Below are 15,021 nucleotides of genomic sequence, written 5' to 3' on the forward strand. Positions count from 1 at the left end.
TTGATGAATGTGTCTAATCCACGCCGTCCATCTTCTTTTTTCAGACCATTTTACTCAAAATCCCAAAATTGAAGATATCCAAAGCTCGAGTGGACCACACCACAGGAAACAATGGGAATATTGATGTCCACCGTTGAAATTATCCTACGGCCAATAGCGATGTTTATTTGCCATCCAGACAGGGATGACGAGAAAAAAACAAATATCATCTCAATTCGAAACTTATGTGCCCAGAGAAGTTTTCATCTGTAGGTGTACAATTTACACTCTTCCATAGGTGTGGTTCACTTAAGTTCTGGATATACTTAAAATTTTTAACAGCATGACTTAAAATTAGATGATAAAATAGATGGACGGCGTGGATAAGACATATAGATCACAGTGGGCCTCACATAGTTTCCTTAGTACACTAGGGTATTGAGCCCTTTACGCGAGCCGACTAGGTGAGGCCCCGAACTACCGAGGTGGGTGGGACCTGACTGTGGGGGTTCATGTATCTGCCTTAAATCTACACAATCCAAGTCAACCTCTTTTGAAGGCTAATTTTAGAGGGTGTTTGGCGTGAATTAGGTGGAATAGAATTGCATTCCATCTCCTGCTATTAAAAGGTTAGGATTAGGTGAGATGGAATTGCATTCGGTCCATGTAGGATTTTTGCGGATTTTGAAATTCATTGCACATGCACGGCCCACATTAACATATGCGTTTATCCATGTCATCCATCTATATACATCATTCACACTTGACATTCTAGTTATATATGTGTACAAGTGAACAAACATCCATTGTGAATTTAATCTGTTGATTACAATTCCATGGTCCACTAAACATGATTTAGCTTAATCTCGTGTTTTCTCATGACAGAAATTTTATCCCAAACTTGGAATTGGATGGCTACGATACCGTGGTATTTCCAGACATATGGTCATTGTGCAATAATGATGTTAATCTCATCTGATACAATTCAATACCATTAGGGCCTGTTTGGCTGACAAATCTCATGGGATTAAGAGGGATGAGATGGATTTTAAGGCAATGATGGTGGTGTCAGTGGATTGGTTTAAGATCCATGGGATTGCTATATCCCGAGACAAGTTCATTGAGTCTGTTTGGCATGCCCAGCATATCCCGGGATTTTACCTTCCAATCCTTTCCAATCCGTCCAACCAAACATGTTCTAGTCATGATTGAATGGGATTAGGAGGGATGGGATCAATTTTAAGGTAATAACGGTGATGCCAATGGATTGGTTTAAGATCTATGGGTTTGCTATATCTCGGGACAAGTTCATCTAGTCTGTTTGGCTCGTTTGGCATATCCTGAAATTTTACCATCCCATCCCTCCTAATCCCTATTAATTCGCCTGGCCACTCAGGCCCCTAAAATCCCTGAACCAAATAGGGGCATGATAATAAAGACATAGCTAATTCAAATCTTAAGTGGACCACACTATAGGAAATATTCGTGATTGAATCCCGACCATTAAAAACTTCCTAGATTCCTTCGGGATGTTTATTTTCCATCAAACCTATGACAAGGTCCCTAACACCTATGATCTAAAGCTATTTTAACCACTAGAAGATTTTAATGTTTAATCACCACTGTTACCTGTTTGAGATTTGGAAGTGCATTTTTTCAATGATGCCCTACAGTGATCTTTCAATACAGTTGAGCTGCGGGGATGTAGTCACATAGATCACAGTGGGCCCCACCATTAGGGTCCCACCCACCTTGACGGATCTAGGGTCTCACCTTATATGCTCCCTAAGCTTCCTATGCAGCGACCTCTCCACTGCCCACTTTGATACGGTTAGAAAAGCTATATGGGCTGATGATGCTGTATGTGTGTATTATTTACACTGTACATTTATTTTTCTAATTCATTTGAGGATATTGGCTAAAAATCCAAGTACATCCAAAGCTCACGCGGACTGTGCCGCAAGAAATAGTAGTAATTGAACCTCCATCGTTGGAAACTTTCCAAGCTCCATTGCTATAATGTTTATTTGTTACTCAACTAATAGATTATATCACACCTTGATAAAGGAAAAACAAATATATGAAACTCATATTCTAGAGAAGTTTTAAATGGTAGATGTTTAATCAACATTGTTTCCTATGATGTGGTCCACTTGTGAGTTTGATATATCCAGCTCATATCTAAAATGAGCTGTTAAAATGGATTGATGGTTTAGATAAAATATATGCTCATGATGGGCCCACAAAGCTTTTTCTATCACATGTGTGTACCAGGGCCGGTACTAGAGGGATCACTACCTAATCCTAGCTCTCATTTACCATATACTCAGGGAGGTCTCACTACATTAGTGCCTTGGACCTACGACAATAAATATGTTTTATCCAGGTTGTTCATATATTTTACCAATTCTATCATGTCATGAGATTAAAAACAAAACATTCCAAAATTTAGTGGACCAATTAAAAATTTATTTGGGACCACGAAAGTATTAAATATATTTGTGTTTTTCTTTCATTCACATATGTGTAACCTATTTAAACATTATGGTGAATCCTCAGAAGTTTTTAATGGTGCCCACTTTCTTTTTATTTCTTATAGTGGGGTCCGCTGATATTTGGATTTGCATCATCTTTCGGCTCACGGCTGTTTCCTATGTGTGATCCACTTCCGATATTTGGATTTGCCTCATCTTTGGGCTCATGCCCTACAATAAAGATCCAAAATGGAGGTATGTATAAAACATGAAAATCATGGGAAGGTCCACAGAGCACGTTCCTGTCAGCATGCAAATGGCGCGCAGTTTACTGGAGGCACATGAATGTGACTTGTATATTCGGCGTGCGCGCGTAAACATGCACCGTCACAGCCCCACTGTCTATTTCAAGGTACGTAGAAAAACAGCGAGTTATTTACAGGAGTAGCCAGAGATTGGGTACGGGGTCCTGTACGATAGGGAACTGTATGGCATCCCAGTTCGGGCTACCAAATTGGTACAGTTGAGTCAGCAAATCGGTGATCCAGACCGTTGGTGGGATGGGACGCCTAGTCGAAGGTAAAATCTCAAACACCTCTACTATGCCCATCCAATCAAAAACTAGAGAGAAAATTCAGGGATATTTGGCGTTGGATGGAGGAGCCCATCTATACTAAGGACAGCTAGATCAATCATTTTGGATTGCCCAAAAGTGGGCCACGTTTATAATTACCAAGTAGCATCTCCACATGATGGATGGATGGATGGCTTAGATATTGTATTTGTGTTCTACGCTGGCAACGGCATATGTGGTGGCATGGGATTCAGATTGGGTAGCGGATTAGGCGCAGCCCCACCTCAGCGGAGGTTTGGTTGGTGACCCCCAACGCCAGCAAGCTAGCTAGTGGCAAAGCTCCGGGGGCCTATTATAATGTATGTGTTTTATTCAAACCGTTCATATATCTTATCAGCTCCTTTTAAGGCATGAGCTTAAAAAAAATAGACATATCTAAAACTTACGTGGACCACACCATAAAAAACGGTGAGGAGAATGATGTCGCGGTTATAACCTTTTTACGTCTTGCGGTTATAACCTTTTTACGTCTTATAGTAATATTTATTTATGCTTTATATCTACCTCTTTTTTGGCCTATGCCTTAAAATGGACTAGGGATAGCCTGGATAAAAATAAGACATGCTCACGGAGCCTTGACACCAACTAGCTGGTTGGCTGGTGCTGGGTCACCAGCCAAACCGGCCTCACCCAAGGTGGTATCAAAGGGACGCGGATTAGCTACTACTGACAGGTTGAGTAGATGACTTGCTGGTAAAGTGATGTCACCAAGTTCTGTGAGCCCTACCATGATGTATGTGTTGTATCCAAGCCGTCCATCCATTTGGAGAGATCATTTTAGAGCATGATCCAAAGAATTGAGGAAGATCCAAAGCTGGAGTGGACCTTACCGTAGAAAACAGTGGGGAGAGCGACATCCACCATTAAAAACTTCCTAAGGTCCATCGTGATGTTTATTTGAGATCTAACCTATTCATGTGTTAACTCAGACATGAAAGAAGGAAAAACACAAATATCAGCTTGAGCAAAAACTTTCGTGGCCCTCAAAAGTTTTAAGGGTGGATGTCACTCTCCCCACTGTTTTCTATGGTGGGGTCCACTCCAGCTTTGGATCTGCCTCATTCTTTGTATCATGAGCTAAAACGATCTCTCCGAATGGATGGTCAATGTGGATACAATACATACATCATGGTGGGGCCCACAAAACTTGGTGGCGTCACTTAGCAACGAGTCTCGTTGGGTAAGCTCTTATCGTACCAAGTAAACTCAATTGGGCCCACCTTGAATGTATGTGGTCCATCCACGCCGTCCATCCATTTTTCCATCTAACTTAAGGGGTTGATCCCAAAATTGAAGCATATCCAAAGATCAAGTGGATCATACCACAAGAAACAGTGGAGATAATGATTTCTACTGTTGAAACCTTGTTGGGCCCCACAGTGATGTTTATTTTTCATCCAAACTGTTGATAAGATCATATAGACATGGATGAAAGGAAAACACAAATATAAGCTTGATCCAAAACTTCGATGGCTCCCAAGAATTTTTCAACAATAAACATTGAATTCAACTGTTTCGTGTGGTGTGGTCCATTTAAACATTGTATATGCTTCGTTTTTGATCTCAAGCTATAAAACTATCTGAAAAAATGGATGGATGGAGCGGATAAAATATATAAATCATGGTGGACCTCACAGAATTTACTCTATACACTAAGCGCAGTGAGTTACTACGAAATCCGCTTCCTAGTAGCTAATCCACATTCGTATCAAAGTGGATTAGGTGAGACTGTGGACTCACCCATGGCCTGAGACAGTGTAGCCCTTACAGTGGGGCCCACCTTGTTGTATGTATTATGTATCCATGCTGTCCGTCTGGTTTTTCAAGGGCATTCTTCCAAAAATAAAGTAGATCTAATTATCAAGTATAATATACCATAAGAAACAGTGGTTATTAACCATTAATGGGCCACAAAAGTTTTGAAAGCAGCTGATATTTGTTTTTCCCCTTCGTCTAGGCTCAAGTTACCTTATCGATATATTGGGTGGAAAATAAAAACTACATAAGCAATAAGGTTGCTTCATTTTTAGGATAATGTTTTGAAATGATCTTGAAAAATAGATAGACACGTAATATATACATCAAGGTGGGGCCCATGGTAACCACACCCTAAGGGCCGAACCATCTTAGGTGAGGATGGGGTCTCACCTAATCCGTATGGCCCTCCCTCCCTTAGCATGAGTCATAAACTAAGCAAATTTAATTTTCAAGTTCATCATACCATAAGAATAGTAGTAATTGATGTTGAGGGTCAAATATTGCATATTAGACCATAATTATTACCTGATTTTACAAACATAATACTATTTAACGGCCTATTTTAATCGTGTTTGTGCTGCAAGGTGAATTTAGGAGCTTGGACTAAAAAGGGGTGCTAAATGCATGGATTTGACGCTCCAGAATCACCAAGGTAAGGGACGGACCCCAGGGGACCGAGATCGAAGAATTTACACGCCAAAGATTCGAGAAAATCAAGTGATTGGGTTTAAACAAGCCTGAAAGTGGTCCAGAATGCAAGATCATAGGGTTCCCACCATCCATTCGACTCAAAAACTTATATCTGGCCTAAGGGCCATAAATTAACCGTATACATCAAGTTTCAGCCATTGGATCATTGTGGAAGTGGCCCAACAAATATATCAACATATAAAACACTGATCTGGGGCCCACCGAATATCTGGATGTGATTCAAATTTTGTCTCAATACCTTAATTGAGGTGGTAAGATGAATGGACGGAGCAGATTCCTCACGAACATCACAGTGGACCCCACATGTACATCGCATGCACATAGGGTGCACAACATCATTACTACACTGAACCATGCAGTCTTGTCAAACGGGCTTTGACCGTGCTTTCCTTTAAAAAACCAAAAACGGATAGCGTTTTTACGCTGTTTGTTTGTTTTTTAGTAGTGGGGCCCACTCATCATACATCTTTATGATTTGTACCATCTATTATGTCCGAGGGGGGGCGTGACCCTCGCATAGGTGGTCGTTTCGCCCATGCAAACGTACACACGTGGATTAATGGAAAACGTAGGATGAACGGCAAGGTGAGTTGATATAGTGGGCGCACCAAAACTTGACAAAAACCACTCCTTTCTGACTAGTTTTTCGCCAGGAATCTAATGGACAAGGTGAATTTCACCAAAAACATCAATATAGGGCCCACCGAGCATCGTAGCGCAGCTACCTTGCGTCGGTTACACAGTCCAGATGACCGGATGTTGTGGGCCGGTTATGTGATCACGATCACAGTCGGATGGTTGATCTGGACCATCCAGAAGCTCAGAAAGGGGCCATTTACCCCAACCATGGAGACATATTTAGAAGACAAATCAAAAGGTCGTCTAAGACATTATTGCATTCTTGTGGTGCAAAGAAGTTTCACGGTTTCACTGCGTAAGGAGAAGATTTACGCACGCGCCACCGACCTATCCTTGCTGCCTTTATAAAAGAGAGAGAGGGCATCAAGATTGGTGGAATTCCTCTGGGATCGAGGGAGCAAGCCATCGAGCATGCCGGGTTCTAAGAATTTTTTCCTTTCCTCTATCTTTTTTTTCTTACTTTGTTTTTTTTTTTTATAGAGACTTTAGCCTTACCATATCGGTGATTGGTTAAACTTCTTAGCTATGGCTAAGAGGTGAATCTTGTAATATGATGAGATTGGTTGTATGGCTTTAATTCATGTTACTTGAACTCTCTTTGATTATAGTTTGATCAATAGGAATGCTTTCAGTTTTTAATGGTTTATTGTGACTTAAATTACAATGAATCTATAATACCTTTGAGCATGTTCTTAGGATTATAGGGATTATGACTTTGGGAACCCTATTATTTACCATCGTCTCCTAGACATGGTTAGATGATGGAACCCTTCCTAATGTTCATAATTTCCTTGAATTGATTGTGGATTGATTAACTTCTGTTGTTTGCTTTGTCTCATGGGCATGACTTTGTGATGGAATTAAGCCGAATTCACACCCTTCTCATCTCTTGAAAACTAGATCAAAAGGAAGTTTATATTTGATTTTTAATGTAATATCTTTCAACTGGATGAAGATGAGACTCTAAGTCCAGTTGTGTTCTTTAATCAAGTGTAGATCTCCCTGATCTCTACAATTCGATCCTTGGCACCCTAGTTTCCCACCTTTATTTTTATTAGTTTTTAATTAATCTATTTACAATTAATCTATTAATTTTCTCTGATTTAGATTACATCTTCGCCTAGTTTTAATTCAAGTTACTTTCAAATTACGTACAAGGTTCAGCCGCTATGGATTTGACCTTGGTCTTACCGAGATTATTACTACATCACAGCCCTATACTTGGGGTGTGAACAATTGACCATCAATGAGCCATAATTTGTTTGGATTAAGATAATGTTTGTTTTTTTTTCCCCCTTTCATCGATGTTTGTGTTGCCTTTATTAATAGGTTGGATGGGAAATAAATATTATGGTGGGCCTTCGGAATTTATTTATTGTAGGGTGTTTAATCATTTTCGTTTCCTATAGTATGGTCTGCTTGAGACCTAAATCTTTTTCATTTTTGAATTCATGCTTTAAAATAATCTAACAAAAACAGATGAATAAGATAGATATAAAATAAAGATACCAAGGTGAGTCTTAAGGTAAGGGACACACAACCTTAGGTAGAGCTGCACATGAGTCGAGCTTGGCACAACTTGGCTTTGCTCGGCCAGTAGCTAACTCCAGCTCGAACTTGGCTCAACTTGGTCCTCGAGCAAGCTTGGCCAACTCTCCTTGATTCGGTCAATAGCTTGGGCCAATTCAATCTGAATTCAAGCATGTGCGACATTTTCTTAAACACAGAATGCATCTTCAACTTTTCACATAATGCAAAACAATAACAACACTTTATGGGTATTTCATCAAATACTCGACGAGCAGCATCAAAATCTACATACGAGGGCAGTCTTATAATGTAAGGGTTTTTTTTTTTTTTTTAAATTATTATTTTAAATAGTGATTTATTTCATATTCATTTCTTCCTCACCATTGGCTAATCCTGCAAAGAATGTACACACCCAAAACAACACTTCGTTGAGTCATTTCATCAAATACTTGGTGAGAGCAACATCAACATAAAAAATATAACTGAGTCATTGAGTTGATTCGATCCGAGTCGATTCAAGTTGAGGTTCGATTTGAGTCGAGTCGAGCTCGAGCATGCTTGAACTTGGCTCGAAATTTTTTCAAGCTCTAAAAACCAAGTCGACTCCGTTTGAATACAATTTTGAGCCAAGGTGAGTCGAGTTTTTCCGAGTTGTGTCACGTGAGCTGACCAAGCTAACTCAACTAGAGTACAGCTCTAGCCTTAAGTGAGGAAAGGGACACACCGTCTTAACGTACGCATTGCATGCTGTTGCAAATCTATTCCCCCACCATGATGTGTGCATTTTATCATGCAATCCATATGTATTTTCAGTTCATTTTGTGAAATGATTTCAAAAATTAGGTAGATTAAAAACAAATAGGAAACTATTGTGATCGAACGTCCTTCATTAAAAACTCTTTGAGAGGACATATATGCTTAGATCAAGTTGCTATTTATGCTTTGCCTTCGTGCGGGTTTATGTTACCTAATAAACATATTATATGAAAAACAAATATTATAATGGACCTTAGGAATTTTAATGGTGGGCGTTCAATCACCATGGTTTCCTATGGTGTGGTCCACCTGAGATTTTGATCTACCTCAATTTTGGAGGCGGATTGCGTCCTACCCCGGCTCGTCTCCGATTAGGATCGAGCAACAATTTTGAGTGGCCATCATGATGTATGGGTCTTATCCACACTGTACCTCCATTTTTTGTTATCATTTTAGGGTATAAATACAAAAATGAGGCTGATCCAAGGCTCAAGTGGTCTACACAATGAGAATTAAATTCTTACAATTGAAAACTTTTTGAGGGCCAAATAAGTTTTCAATGGAGCTGATATTAGTGTTTTCTCTTCATCCGGGTTTATATAACTTTATGAATAGGTTGGATGGCAAATAAACATCATGGTGGGCCCTAAAAAAGTTTCACCGATGAGGATCACTATCACCACTGCTTCCTGTGGTGTGGTCCACTTGAACCTTGGATCTGCCTCGTTTTTGGGCTTGTCTCCTAAAATGATTTTAAAAAAATGGATGGACGGTGTGGATAAGACCCATACATCACGGTGGCCACTCAAAGCTGCAGCCCATTCCCAGCTGGAGAAAGGCTGGGAAGGACGCAATCCGCGTGGAAAAATGGAATAACGGCGTGGATAAAACACAAACTTCATGGTGGGGCCCACAGCTTTTACAGCAACATGGCAGTGACCCTGGAGCTGGCGATGTATGTGTGCACTAGCTGACTTGTACCCAGCTACTTACGGACGGATCCAACATTTCGGTAATCCAGACCGTTCATCTGCTGGGGCTCACATCATGGTTGTTCCATGGCATAATTTCTCATCGATTAGATTATTCGAGCATCTGATTGTTGGATGATATATATCCAACGGCCAGATTATGGAGGTTTTCTGAAGGGAAGTTTTTTGGATGATGAACGTTCCATATGAGTCCCACCATTTTAACCGTTGCGATTCGAGAAAGTGACGTCATCACGTACTTTTCTCGGCCGAACATGAAAACCCGTTGTTACTGAGACACGAAAGAGATGGAAGAGGATGCCGTCTACAGTACCAGGTAGACTTGGTTAGTCGCGTTCCAGGTCCATCTCTTCTCCATTCATAATGTGACAGCATGAAAGGATGATCCGGACCGTTAATCTCCTCGTATGTTTATTAGAAAAATTCCTAGGAAAGTAGTATATTTTGGAATTGCAGCATTATGATAGCCGGCTGAAAACAAAAGGTTAATGGTCGAGAAAGAATGGAGAAAAAACAACCAGGTGGAAGATTGTCCGATCGTCCCATCTTTGGTGAAATCCTACCGTCCCAAAACCATGGATGGGAAATCTCGATCATCTAACAATTCAGCCGCGCGGCCCATTATGGAACATTAAAAGGACGATGTACATGAACCGCGACGAATGAAAAAAGTACTACAATAATTTGCGTTGACTCCTCATACGTGGTACGATAGCGGTTTAGGTTCGGCACGAGCCTCATCCACAATGGGCGGTCCTTAAAGTTGGCCACACAGATTTACGTATTCTATGTACAATACATGCTGTCCATCCGTTTTTCCATATCATATTAGGGCATTAGCATAAAAATGAATAAAATTCAAATATCGGGTTAACGGGAAATAAATAAATATGAGATTAATCTAGAACTTTTGTAACCCATAAGAAGTTTTTAATGGCCAATCGCCATTATTTTCCGTGATATGGTTTATTAGAGATATTGATCTGCTTCATTTTTAGGGTTAATCTACAAAATGATATGGTAAAGTGAATGGACGACATGGATATAGAGACACATTTTCAACATATATCCTAATGTTTAGTCAAATTCAAAATTTCGATGGGCCACACACCATATGTAAAGGTGTAAAATAATACTTAAAATCAGTAAATTCATCACTTTCAAATTGATGGGAAGTGCGTAAGGTGAGCCTTCAAGATCTGACGGTCTACACGAGTTTTGGAATCCTCATAAAGCAGAAGATTGGCGCTCCAACGACCCATCTATCTACTACTGGAGCAGGTGGATCTATTCACACCTTTGATCCTATGGTATAAGTGGTCCCGGATCGTGATATGTGGATTAGATTGTCCCAAGGACAAGCCAAAATGGATAGACTAGTGTGCACACTATATCTCTCTCCGTATACGCTTGGTATTTCTTTTGATTAATTACGAGAGAGAGTCTCATCCTTTATATAGGAAGGAATGAGAGTTTGGATGAGATTGGATGGGACCATATTATCCGATCACATCCCTATCTCCCAACAAAAATCAAATTCATATTTGAATTTGAAATTTAACTGAAAAGAAGAGGCTGGAATAAGCATGGGACGTACCCACTAGTGATTGCTCACTAGTGGGCCCCACTGGCCTAGGTCCAACATCTCCCACTCAATCACTTTGTGGGATATGCACAAAAATTTATCCATTTAACTCGCCTAATAACAAGCAAAGACTAAACAACGCGATCAAAAGAATTAGAGGCGTGAGACCAGCTGGATCACCGTAATCTTCTCACAGGTGCTTAATTACTAAGTGACCACCTAACTAGTACTCAATAACCCAAGCTTTGCAATGCTTGTCCTAGTCCACATGACTACACCGGATGGAGTTAACTCCCGATTTGGAGTACTTGGCTAACATACGTATTTATCTAACTTATCAAGTTATTCTGAAAACTTGATTTTTTACAAACTTCGACTAAAACCAATTCAAAGCAATACTTATATATATATATATATATATATATATATATATATATATATGCTTTTTAAAAGAAAATATTGTTTGCAAAAAGTCAAATAAAAATAACTCGATACTACCGGCGGATAAGTCTTCAAGTGTGTATTTATAGTTCTAGAAACTTGGTGTAGCTATCACGGGATCTTCCCCATGTAAGCGTGTAATTTGGACTTAATCAAGCCGCTTTCCTTGCATAACCGAGTCTTGCCAATCAAGGACCTTTCGTTATAGTACACTAAAGTAGCGACACTCAATCTCATCTTCATATACACAAGAGGAGGGTATCTAAGGATACAAAGAGTCACCTATGGAACTGGCTACTTGCACGTTGCAATGATTAGATCGAATCAAAGTAATCTGTAGGTAAAAGATCCTAGCATGTGGCTACAATCCACGTCATAAAGTAAACAATACTATGTGTATGTCGGGCCTACAATACGCAGGTTATTCTACATGAGGTACGATTCATCTCATAACCTCATAATCTGACTATAAATTCAGGCCATAACATTGATCGCATGTAAGGGAATAGTGTCATTATGTTATTCGACTTTATCAGTCTCATCTTTAATCTTTATAAGATTGTAGGCGGATACGGCTCACTCATATCCTCATCCTTTATTATTCAAAATAAAGAGAAGTTCATACCTCAATGTATAGACATTGTCCCAAATATACCTCTCTTGTACATTCAAGGTTGGTCAACCCATGCGAGTGGGTGACCGGCCTGCCGACAAAAATAGAAATCTTACATGATCTCAAGGTAAATGCTGATGATCTTCTTACCTAGTTTATATTAGTGTTCAATACTGAATAAATGGAATGCGTTATTCATTAATGAAAGATCAAAGGTACTACAAAACAAGTATATCAGTCAAGCTTTCCTCAATCCCATCTGCTTGACATGAACCTGAAATAGATATCTAGCTATAGGTTTCGTCATGGGATTAGCCATCATCTCCTTAATAGGAATGTAGCTAAGGGCGACCTTCTTATCTCTCACTTGATCATGGACGTAATGATACTTGATCTCAATGCGCTTAGATTTCTGGTGGTGTTTAGGGTTCTTTGACAAGTCAATGGCAGAAGTATGGTCTATCTTCAGCGATATAGGCTGACGAACACTCAGTACAACACCCAGACTCAATAGAAATTTGTGAACCCATACACACTCCTAAACTATAGCACAGCATGCAATGTACTCAACCTCCATAGATGAAAGAGCCGTGGATGTCTGTTTCTTACTCGACCATGATATAGCTCCTCCTCCGAGTAAGAATACATATCCTGAAGTAGACTTTCCCTTGTCGCCGTCATTACCCCGAGCAGCATCAAAATATCCTTTGAGCTCGAGGCTTGTACCTTCATAACACAACATTAGGTCTTTTGTTCCTCTGAGATAGCGGAATATATATGTTTGACGGCTTGCCAATGAGACTGTCCCGGGTTACTCTGATAACGGCTGATTATGCCAACTGCATAGCTAATATCCGGTCTGCTGCAAAGCATAGTATACATTAAGCTCCCTACTGCGCTTGCATAAGGTACTGAGGACATAGCCAATTTCTCAGCTTCAGTTTGGGGACACAGTTTTCTGTCTAGCTTGGTAACTTTATCCATAAGGGTTTCAACAGCTTTTGAATTTTTTTTATCCTAAACCGCTCTAAGATCTTTTGTATATAAGTAACTTGAGACAAGCCTAAAAATTTCTTAGGTCGATCCCTAATGATTTTTACCCTAAGAATAAAGTTGGCTTCACCGATGTCTTTCATCTTAAAGTTCGAGAATAGCAAATCTTTAGTCAATATCAACAATTGTATATCATTACCAGCTAATAGGATATCATCTACATGTAAGGCCCGTATCCTAACCCGTACTATTCTATAGGCTTCCGCGGTCCTCCCGGTCGAATTCCGGCGACCCGTGATCTGTTATCGACATTTGCACGCAATCCTAAGTCATATCTCGTATTCTAGAGTCGGCTCGACTCAAGACTTATATCCTTGCGACCGCGCCGTCACCGCGGTTCTGACGCCGCGACTCACGCACCGAGGCGATACCCTGGCTATGAGATGTAGGTTCGCGTTCAGTTTGAGAAAAACACCACACGTTACAAATACCGAAGAAATCTCTACGACATATCTCATCACTCCCATCAATCAAGTACACATCACTCCCATCACTCACACCCATCCCCAAGTACAATTACCCATCCCCAAAGTCAACTCTCCCCATCACCCATCACTCACTCACCATCTCTCTCCCATCACTTCTCTTACATCACACTCTCTCTCATCTCTCTTATCTCTCTCATCTCTCCCATTCTCCCCAAGCAACTCCAACATCCATGGTTTCCAAGGAGAGGGGAGCTAGTGTAGCCCACCATCCTACCTTCCATCTCCACCATCCAAAGTCAATCTCAATCGTTGAATCATGTCCCATTGGAGCTAAGATGAGGAAAAGTCCAAGAAGATCAAAGGTGGGTGATTTTATGTTTTTCTACCGTTAATTTTGTCATTTGAGGGTCCACATATGGTGGTAGTCATCTTGATGTATGCCTTCTATTGAGGGGCCCATAGTGGCGGGGTCCCTCCACCATCCGATCTCTCTCTCTCTCTCTCTCTCTTCCTTTTGATGAAAGAATGTGGCCCACCTGATCTAGACCGTCCACGTGTTGGGCCCCATCTCGCTGACTGTCCATTTAGACGAGCCTGGAGGAAGAAAAAAATACAAATATCCACTTGATTTGGAAGTGGGGCGGCCCACTCACGTGGACCCCACCCTGATGAATACAATGACTCCACACCGTCCATCTGCAACGGTGCAGATCCAACGTTTGGTGGGCTGTACCATGGCAGCAGCAGCAGGTCCAGACGGCTAGCCGCTTGGACGTAAGTAACACAAATATCAGCTTTAATTCAAAAGCTGGTGTGGTAGGTCACACTCACATAGACCCCACCTTGATATATTGTATCCACACCGTCCATCCCTTTTCCCCGCTCATTTCAGGCATCAAGTAAAAAAATGAAGCCAAACTGAATCTCTGGCGGGCCATATTGTAGAAAATAGTGATAGTAGTGATATAAGTTGATAGGGCTCGCTGTGATGTTTTTGTTCGTTTAAACATATCTAATATAGGCTTTTTAGACTCGTCTTGAGCCATAGAACCCAACCGGTGGAGTGGATTGCTCTGATGTGGGCCCCACCTATGAAATATCAAAAAATAATAATAATAAAAACAACATGCAGTTGACGCTGTTGCTGTCAGTGTCGAGAGGACGCTACAGCAAGCTGCGTCCTGCTGCTTTGTAACAGGGCAGGGACCATGGGTCCCAGTCATAGGCCCCACCATGATGGATGTCTAACATCAGCACCTTACATTTAATGAGTCCCCTTTAGAAAATGGGATTCCCTAAAAATCATCCGTTCCTGGAACTCAGGTGGTCCACACCACCAAAAACAGCCGGAAGTTGAACGTCTACCATTGAACCCTTTTTGGGTCCCATAAGTTTTGGATCTATGTGAAATTTGTTTTTCCCCTTTAT

The sequence above is a fragment of the Magnolia sinica genome, chromosome 6, assembly GCF_029962835.1.
Source record: "Magnolia sinica isolate HGM2019 chromosome 6, MsV1, whole genome shotgun sequence".
Lineage (NCBI taxonomy): Eukaryota > Viridiplantae > Streptophyta > Magnoliopsida > Magnoliales > Magnoliaceae > Magnolia > Magnolia sinica.